Here is an 11,038-nt window from a genome sequence, read left to right as displayed (position 1 = left end):
AACAGTTCTTTCCACGGATTGCGTATGACAGGTGCAGTTTAAGACCTCTATGTTATGATTCTCAGTCAATCATATCCCTTACATCTTCACTGGACATGTTTCACCAAAGGAGGAGCCGTGCACAGCATTCAGAAATAGAAATTAAGTCAATATAATCTGCAACACTGAAATTTAATGGTGGTATTTGGAATCTACGGATATTCGTTTCTTTCCGACTTTCTCTAGCTTTCAGCACTCTGCGTAGTCCAAGCTCCCGTATATGTTTTCGTTCTTCTTTCATCATACCGAGTAATAAGTTTTTGGGATGGGCAAAATAAGCGTTCCTTTGAATAACGGCATCTACAATATTTCTTTGGTCAACTGCTAGAAATCGTGAATAATGGATCATTCGCCATAAATGTTTTGAACCATCAGAACAGCTGGGATACAGTTTTATATAAAACCAAACGGGTGCATACACTTTTTATATGAAACTTACTAAAATAATTAATTAGGGGGTGGTACATTCAGTTCCAACATACAATCGAAGCAACCAATTAGCAGCTGTCAGCCACCTTGCGTGTGATATTTTCCCAGGTTTTCTAAGGCTCAAATCATTAGGACATTTTACCGCAGCAATTGCTTGACTTGTTTAGTCAGTGATTTAATCAGTCCCACTAAAACTTTAAGTCTCACTCCAACAACTTCTACATGTGGACTTACTCCAAAAGGTGTGTTAGTCATTTTATATTTTTTATATTTCATACAAAAAATATTATTCGAAGCTATTTCTTTGTGGCATTTTTGTAATCAACTATTCTAATTGGGAAATAAGTCACAACTTAACTTAACAGTTTAAAAATTAAAAAATATTTTTATTTTATAATAAAATTATATTTTTCAAGTTAAATTGTGGCTTATTTCCCAATTAGAATAGTTAATTATTCTTCTATTCTATTCTATTATTCTAATTGGGAAATAAGCTACAATTTAACTTGAAAAAAAAATAATTTTGTTATAAAATATAAAAAATTTTGGGAAATAAGCTACAACCGTTGATTGATAAATATACAGACTACAACTACAGCTACAGCTTAACTTAAAAAAATAATAATTTTATTATAAAATATTATAAAATAAAATTATTTTTTCCAAGTTAAATTGTGGCTTATTTCCCAATTAGAATAGTTTTAATTAACAAAACATGTTTTTATTCTCTGATAGGATCGAGCAAGGCATCAAAGGTGCATGATGCTACTATTACAGATTTATACAGTGCATGCTTTATACAGAAATATCGTTAATAATATTACTGTAAAAAAAGTGAAAAAGCTTCAGTAAATGAAACATTTGGCCATTACGTTACTGCCCGCCTAGATGAAATGGATCCTGAGGATGCTACTAAAGCCAGATCGGGGATAGTCAGATATTTTAGGTCATTGGGTCTATTGAATAAAAAGAAGTATTTGCTTTTACTTACAAGTATTTAAGTATTTACTTAATACTAATTGAATAAAGTCATTTCTTTAATGCTTAATTATTCAAGAACATTCAAAAGCCATTTCTAAGTTAATGATGACATTGTCATTATCAAGTAATGTTTTTAATCATACCAGTGAGAATTGTACTGCATGTAATTTGCTGTGTTAAGAAAGAAAAAGTAGCAATAGCCGTAAAATATTTGTTCCTATGCTCTTAACTTCTTTGTATGAACAGGGAAATGTTCATGAATTTAACTTACATCTTTGTACAATTGGATGTTGTTATGCAATAATGTAATACCCCACAAAAAGTTGTTTCAGAGATAAATTGATTTAAAAATTAACACCGTTACCGACAAAACGTCTAATTTCCATTGATCTGATGTGACACAACGTCTATATACATTGCATTTTTCCCTATTCTGCTTTGCAAAATACATATAGTGTCACAACACTTGCTTATACATTTGACGCACTGTCCGTCAACGTGTTAACAGGTTATTGATATTTATAATGTTATTTATTTAAATTATAAGATGGACAAAGAAAAAACAGTAGGTACATTCTAAGATTATAAAGATAAAGTGTCAATTTTTACAGAAATCAATGTCAAAAGTGGATTAGGTTATTTAAAAAAAATACAATTATACCTTAATAAAAAATAGCAAAACTGTCTTAAACACTAAACTTTGTGCAAAAACAATTAATTTAAAGGTTTTTCGACTTGGTTCTTAAGAAAACTTTCGTCAATGACAAAATCTACCTTTTTTATCATCATCATCAATGGCGTTACAACTCTTCATGAGTCTTTGCAGCGTTTACTATTGCCTTCCATGTTTGTCGATCCTGTGCCACTAATTCCCATTGTCTCCAGGGGCCCGTTTCACAAAACTACACGTTTGTCAGTTACAATGAAATTCTTACAAGTTTGGCAAAATATCTCGTTATTAGTGTTTCACGAATGCACAAGTATTCACTTGTAACCACTAGTGAATTTTACAATTTTACAAGTAAATTACTTGTAAGCTACCAACAATTTACTTGTTCAACACAAGAATAATTTAGAAGTTTGTAGTTGACAGTTCTAGTGAACTAAACATTTTCCACCTAACTTTGAAGGTAGGTAGTTGGTTTGACAAGTGTAATAAGTGTAGGAAAAATGTTCTCTAGTAGCAGCTCTTCGTCAGAAAATGAAAATGAGGTATTTGTTCAAAGAAGGAGGAGAATATTCAGACCAAGAATTAATAGTGATTTTCCATCAATTTACGAGTTTAATGAACGTTTTCGGATGACTTCTATACAAATGGAACAACTTCGTATAGACATTGCACCTGTCTTAGAGCATCCAACGAATCGCTCTTATGCACTGGCAACAAAAATGCAATTGTGTATAGCATTACACTGGCTAGGCAGTGGAGGACAATATCACGTCATAGCAGATACTCATGGGGTCAGCAAAGCAAGTGTCAGTAGATGTGTAAAAAAAGTGGTACACGCAATTAACCAAATAAAATTTCATCAAGTTGTTGCTTGGCCGGCAAATATTTTAAATACAACTGCAGAATTCTTTGCAGTAGCAGGATTTCCCCAAGTTATAGGTTGTATTGATGGGACGCTTATTAAAATAGATGCTCCAACTGAAAACGAACCTGCTTTTGTTGATCGTAATGGAAATCACTCTATTAATTGTATGATTGTTTGTGGACCAGACTTGAAAATCTATTATGTTAGTGCAAATTGGCCGGGAAGTGTTCATGACGCGAGAGTACTGAGAAATAGCACCCTTTTTCAGAGAATGGAAGCTGGTTGGCATCCAATTCCAAATAGAATAATTCTAGGTGACTCTGGATACCCTCTATTAGATTGGCTTATGACCCCAATTGAGGTGAATGTGGATGAGGCTGTGGCTACCTACAACAGAGCACATAAGAAAGCACATAGTCGAAAATGCTTTAGGCGTATTAAAGGAGAAATTTCCTTATCTTAACTACTTTCGTTTGAGGCCAGTATGTGCAGCCAATGTTTTCAAATGCTGCACAGCGCTGTATAACATTACTCGGGAGAGAATGAATATAAACCGACAAATGGATAATGAAGAAATGGAAGACGATAACGAAATAGCCGGACAACCAGCTCCTTTGAATGCAAGACAAAGACAACAGGAGTTGATAAATTATTTTAGAAATAGAAACTAGTTCCAGTGTAACTTTAAAACAATAAAGAATATAAAATAAATAAATATAGAATAATACACAATATTTACTTTTTATTTAAACGAAAAAATAATTTCCAAAACATTTAACAAATACTTAGCATAATAATGAATTAAAAATCAAAGAAGTAATTCCTATAAACAAAACGTTTTTCTTATAATTAATTAAAAAATCAAATATAACAATAACATAACTTCTCAAACAATGGTCGAATATTCCACGCTTTCACTGGTAGGTGACTCTTCTACATTTATGATGTAGGTTACAGCAGAATCGAACGATGCAGTGAATTTTGAAGGGGTCACATGTACTTCCCGTTCTAGTTTTAAAATCTCTAATGTTTTTAGATAACTTTCTTTTGCAAGGATTTTAGTTTGCTGTTGTAATTTTTTCTTCTTTAAATCGATTAGTGCTTCGTCAATTGGGTCATTTTCATTAGATATTTTCGACTTTTTCCTTTTTGCACAAGATGCAATAGGTACACTGCTGCTCCCAGTAGAAATAAACATATTAGTGTTTTTAATTTTGTTTGTTGCACCGTGATCTTGCAAATGGTTTGAATTTTCTATTTCTTGTTCAACGTTCTCAGGATCTTGCTCCCAAGTTTCGGAAATGCCGAGACTACACAGAATTGGATTATCCGGCCCAAGAATGTCGAGAACTACATTGTCCATTTCTGTAAATTTAGAATCTGTGCCTCCACCTGAACCAGTTTTCCTCCTGTTATCAACTTTCTTCTGCAATGCGAAAAAAAGTGTCAGATACGCTTACACTTTGGCAAATTAAACGCTAACACTTACCATTGTTGTTTTCTTTAAATTTTGCCAAAATACATCACGGCTGTAAGTCCAATCCTTATTTGGAGGCACAAGCCCTAAACTGGTGGATTTTTGGTGCACAGTTTTCCAACATTCTATTTTGTCTTTTTTTGTTAATTTGTCGGAAAAGCTGCCGAAAAGAATTGTTTTCTTATCTCTAATCTCTTTTAAAATTATAATTTTAGTACCATTTAAGACGCTTTTCGACATTGTCACAGAATTATAAATAACGACTGACGTTTAACTAGTAAATTGTCAACAAAACTATTTTAAGGTTATGTTTATTTACAAACTTGTAACTAACATGCGTGAAGTACACTTGTTGCTGACAAATTTACAGATGTAACGAACAAGTTAAATATTTTTTTTGTGAAACGCTAGTTATTAACAACTTGTGATTACAAGTGCTGAATATTAACAATTGTTACGAACAACACTTGTAGTTTTGTGAAACGGGCCCCAGATCTTCTTAGACTGCATCTTTCCACCTTTTTCTAGCCCATCCTACAGACCTTCTTCCAACTGGCCTTTCCCACAACATATTGTTTATAAGGCGATTGTCGTTACTGCGAATCACATGCCCTCTCCATCTGAGTCTATCGGCCTTTATATATCTGACTAGATTTTTCCTTTCCGGATAGATACTCTAACTCGTTATTGTATCTGCGCCTCCCTTCGTTTGTCACGCTGTCTCTGCAAGGGCCATATATCATTCGAAGGATTTTATATTCCCGCACCAGCAATTTATTTACTTCTCTTTTTGTTAGCGTCCATGTTTCGCTTTCATACGCGACTGCTAGTCATATTATGGTCTTATATCTGGATTTTTGCACCTCATGAAAGAAGTTTTGACTTCATTAGATGTTGCATTGCAAAGAAGGATACATTTCCTGCCATTATTCGCGATTCAACTTCTCGCTCTATTTTGTTGTCATTTGTGATTGTTGCTCCTAGATATTTAAATTCTTTAACAACTTCGAAGTTATGATCGTTTATAGTAATGTTTTGCGTTATTCACTGTCATTCTTGTTTTGAGACGACCATGTATTTTGTTTTGTTTTGATTTATTTTTAGACTGAGGTTTAATGCAGCTTCTTCAAGGCTCGAGGAAATATCCTTAACTTCTGATGTTGACTGTACCACACTGCATCTATGGTCTGGTTTAATTTTTGGATACATTTTCCGCACAACATATTCTAAGGGCAGGCTAAACAGCAATGGTGACAACGGATCTCCCTGTCTCAGTTCAGAATTCACGTAGAAAGCATTTGATATTTTCCCCCTATTCTAACTTGTAAGGAGTTACTTACACACATTAATATTATATTTCATAAACAAGGTCTTTGATTGATCTCTTTTTAGTAGAATTTTTCATGTGTTTTTAACCAATTAATATTTTGTTTATTGAATCAACCTTTCTGTTTATAACTGAATTTATGAAGTTTACCACTAATACCATATCCTACTTTGTCATTCTATTAACAATAAACTTATTTCTGTTATGATGATGTATTCAGTCTTCGTGTAGTTCTGAAGCTATTTCTTTGTGGTATTTTTGTAATTAACTACCCTTATTGTGAAATAAGCCACAACTTAACTCGAAAAAATAATTTTATTGACGTTTCGACATCCAATTCGGATGTCGTTGTCAAAATACAAAATATTAATAAATTAAACAAAAATGTTGCTTAGTAAAAAATTCTTCTAATAATTTATTTATTCTGACTCATTTATATCGGCAATTCAGACATGTATTATACATTTTAAAGTATAGGCCTTTATTTAGTCTTCCTACTTCTTCTACTGAGTCAATTTTAGATAGGGACTGCTGCAGATTGACAAAACTCTAATAAAGTAATATTGACTCGTTTGTATAGAAGCTATGAATTTACTAAGTTCATATCAATCGATTGTGTGAATACCACTTCTTGGCTCTGATTTTACTGGCATATTTTTCAAAAAATCTGTTGTGTTGATCCACGTTTCCCATGTAGTTATTTTATTTTTGTAACACATTTTGCAACATTAGATGCTATAGTAACGCTCTTATTATCGTTCCATCTGCTATTTCCACAAAGAGCCCAAAATTTATAGCTGATTCAAATAGACTTTCCACCTATAAATTGCTTCATTGAGCTATGTCCATAGTATTTCACAATAATTTCTTCAATCGACAATTATTAATTGTCAAAAACTACATATTTTTTAAAATTCCGTATTTATCATATTGAAAACCGGCCTTACTTTGAATCCTCTGTTGTCTTTGTCTATGCATATGCATACATTATCATTGAAATGTATAAATTTCTTATACTGATTTCTTGGCATAATGCTACACTTGGAATTATAACATTTTGATAGCTCTAAGTATCAGTGCCTTATTTATAGGACAGTAAAATATACTTTATACTGAAGATTCAGCAATGTATATTTCCGAGATTTAGTTATGAATATTTGTTATAATAAACCTTACTCAATAAACAATTACCACTTGAAACAAAAAATCATGGTTGAAATGAAACTTTTATTATTAAATTTTAATGGTTGAAAAAAATTTTAGTGTCCTATAAATAGCACGCTGATCTATAATGGATTAATATTAAATAAAGCAAAACTGATATATTTTTGTTTTTTTATTTAATCATAAAACCGCAACAAAAATAATAATGAATTACAAAAATAATGGAAAATAATATTTTAGATTCTAAAAAAATAAGCTATATACAAAAAAAGAGAGCAAACAAAAAGGGAAATGCATGAACTCGAAACAACAGATCAAAGGTGAAAAATTGTATCAAAAACTAAAAATGCGAAGAGTCCAGACCTATATTTGTAGACAAAGACAGACATAAATAAATCCAATAACAAGATAATAGGAATTCTTCCTGAAGATATAAATGACGGGAATTCCCACAATCTAAGATAAAATATGCAAACATACTAAGTACCAATCAATGAAAAAAAAAGATCAGTTTAAAGAAGTGTTATATAAATTTTTAGAAACTGATTTAAAATCTATTGGAATTAGAGCATGGAGAAGAGTTGCCAGGGACAGGGGCGAATGGAGGATTGTTCTGGAGAAGGCTTTGGCTCATAAAGAGCTGTAACGCCACTGATGATGATGATGATAAATTCTTGAAACAAGCATTTTATATAAATCACATGTTTTGTACAAAATGCCTACTGATTCTTGATTCAGCCACAAATAGCAGATCAATTTGTTACTATTATCGAGATATTACTCTTAGAAAAATGGCTTAATTGTTAATTGAATAATCAACCAGAGTTGAAATCATTAACTCTGGTAGATTTCTGCAATGCAAATGACATGCTACATAGAGCAATGATAAGCTTTGTTTACACAGTTTTGGTTGAAAATCCAAGAAAATATTACAGATGTAATAGGCCTTGGACAAGATAGTCTTGTATTGTATACAATCTGGCCTTTCAATCCATTGTGAGATAGTTAAGAGGCACAATAGTGTAAAAATTAAGGCATGTGCAAATGATGTGTTTAAGGAGACGATACAATTTGTAATTATTGTAACAAGCCTATAGAGACTCTAATGTGGTAGAGCCAGTAAAGCTTGGCAGACTGAGATGGGTACGTCATACAGAGTGCATGTAACCCTCTGAACCAGCAAGAATCATAACTTGACGAAAATGGTGGTAGAGTGGCCCAAATGACGGCCAAAAATGTGATATATAATATGATATTATATTTTATTTATTTACTATTAACGGTACCACCCAATTATACATAGGATATTACAAAATGATACATTAAATAAAAAAATATACAAGCAATAAATAAAACTAATAAATCAAGGTCTATGTTATTACCATTTAGAATATATTATGTATAATAATAATACTGTTTATTTAGGAAACTTACATTATAATATAGATTTTCATGAAACAAAAAGCATACTGAATACTAAATAAACATAAAAACTCACTTAAGTAGACCAAAATCTTATATACGGGGATCGGCATAAGTCAGGCAACGCTCTCGAGAAATGTTTTGAGGGTAACGTAAGGGTCCAAAGATATCTGGAAATGCTCGAAGATTTATGTGGGCAAGTGGACAACGATCCAACACTCGCGAACATCCGTCATTTCATGTAGGATGGAGCTTCGCCGCACTACGCAGCATATGTGCGGGAGTACCTTAATGTTCATTTTGGAGAATGGATAGGCAGACGAAGAGTCGTTGAGTGGCCAGCACGGACCTGTGACCTAACACCCTGTGGGGCCTTCTCAATGACTCCGTTTTTGCAAGAGGGCCACGCACCCTTCCCGACCTCCAAAACTGCAATTGAAGAATTTGATAATCTTCGCGCCAGCTTGATGTGCTTCGCCGGACCTGCCTCTCCATTGCGAAAAGTTGCAGTAAATACATTGATCAAGATGGGCATCAATTTCAACACTTACAGTAACCCTTTGTTTATTTGAATAAATTCATTTTGACCATGCATTTTTTCTCTTATTGCAAATTTGTTGCCCGACTTATGTCGACCCCTGTATTATAGCTATAATATATACACAACTAGCACTCCTTGTGCATGAGACTAAAAAATATATATCCAAACAAAGAATTATTTAATAAATGTATAAATATAAAAAGTTACATATGCACACTTACAAAAATCATTACAACATGCGGCAACATCATCCGCATATGCGGATGATGTTGCCATGATAAGCTGCAACAAAAGCATATTAAGCGAAAAAGCTATAGAGCTGAAACAGGAAGCTGCTACGTTTGGTCTATGCATAAATGAAAGTAAAACAAAATATATGGAGTGCACAAAGTTGAATCAATATGAGAATCTGGTAGGTAACCTCACCTACAAATATGTCTCCAATTTTCCCTACCTAGGCTTGATAATAAATGATAATAACAACATCAGTCAAGAAATACAAGCACATATTCTTAGAGGTAATAAGTGTTTTTATGCATACAAAGACTTAATGAAAAGTAAGTTACTGAATCGTTAGTCTAAGCTTAGAATCTACAACTCAGTAATTAGATCAGTGGTCACATATGGATGTGAAACGTAAATCCTCTCAACCACTGATAAAAACTGGATGAGGGCGGCGCAGGATAGATGGGGTTGGAAACGAGGGGAGGAGGCCTATGTTCAGCAGTGGACTTTTGAGGCTGGATGATGATGACTGATAAAAATCAACTGAGAATATTTGAGCGCAAAATACTAAGGAAGATATTTGGACCAACACATTGCAGCGATGGTTCGTGAAGAATTAAAATGAACCACAAGGTGGATGAACTAATGCAGAGCGCAGATATTGTTAGATTTGTCTCAAATACTAAGCTGGCTAGGTCACTTATAATGCCAGATAATATCGAGCTGTGGAAGTAATCCAGACATGGAAACCCAAAGGAAATAAAACAAGAGGAAGGCCCCGTAAAAGATGGATAGACAACATAGAAACCATAGAAACATATTAAAACCATGAACATCAGGCAGTGGCGACGGAAAGTATCTGACAGGGCAGAATGGAGAAGAACATTGTTAAGCAGGCCAAGACTCACAAATAGTTGTAGCGCCATTAGAAGACGAAGAAGATTGGGAATATGTATGAATCCTAATGAAAGTGACCAAATCACTGAGCAGTATCAAGAAGAGATCTATCCAAGGAAATATAAATCAATCTAATAGGTATAACATCATGCAAACATCTAAAAATTCTAATATTAAAGCTTAACATTTGAACTGATTCTAGATTCAGTTTGGTTAATAAAACCATTATGCCATGTTTTACTCAAATCTTTGAATTCTGTTCTCAATGAAGAAAATATTGGATAAATGTTCCAAGAATATATGGATCAAGTACAAAAGGATTTGAGAGAAAGAAACTGCAGACCAAAAGCTAGAAATATAAATGAATGGAAAGGACTAATTGAACAGCCTAGGCTCAATCTGAGTTGTGAAGCCAAATGAAAATTTTATACAAAAATTGACTGAATATAAAAATAAACTCTCGGTGTTGGTCAATTGGAGTATGGAGTAGTAGGCCTACGTTCTCTCTGATGAGACTCCAACACAAGTCGAAAATCGTCGATTCAGAGGGCTTGACTGCGCTCCGTATTCTAATTGAAAAATAAGATTGTTTTGCCTTCGCATTGCAACTGAATAAAAATGGAATTTTTATTTTATTTTTATATTGGTCGTTACTTCTTTGAGTAACTAGGTCTATTTTCTGTTGGAATTTACCAGCTGAACAGACGGAGTCGTGAATTGTAAGTTTTTGAATTCCCTCTTGTCTTCTTCGATTCAGCATCCATCTGGCTTGCAAATTTTAGAAGCCATGGAGGTGTTACCAAGGAAATGGACCAATAAGTTTTCAATTTAAAAATCTTTTAGTAATATTTTAATATTTTTGAATATTATTAATATTGCTATCAGGATTGAAAACTACTTCATATATAAAAAAAATATGTTTAAAATCCAATGAGCATATTAGGGTAATACCTACTAAAATACAAAAATTATCTCTTGTGGCAAACTAAAATTTATTTTAA

Source organism: Diabrotica virgifera, chromosome 9 (genome assembly GCF_917563875.1).
Source record: "Diabrotica virgifera virgifera chromosome 9, PGI_DIABVI_V3a".
Classification (NCBI taxonomy): Eukaryota; Metazoa; Arthropoda; class Insecta; order Coleoptera; family Chrysomelidae; genus Diabrotica; species Diabrotica virgifera.
Note: the sequence above shows the minus strand (reverse complement) of the source record.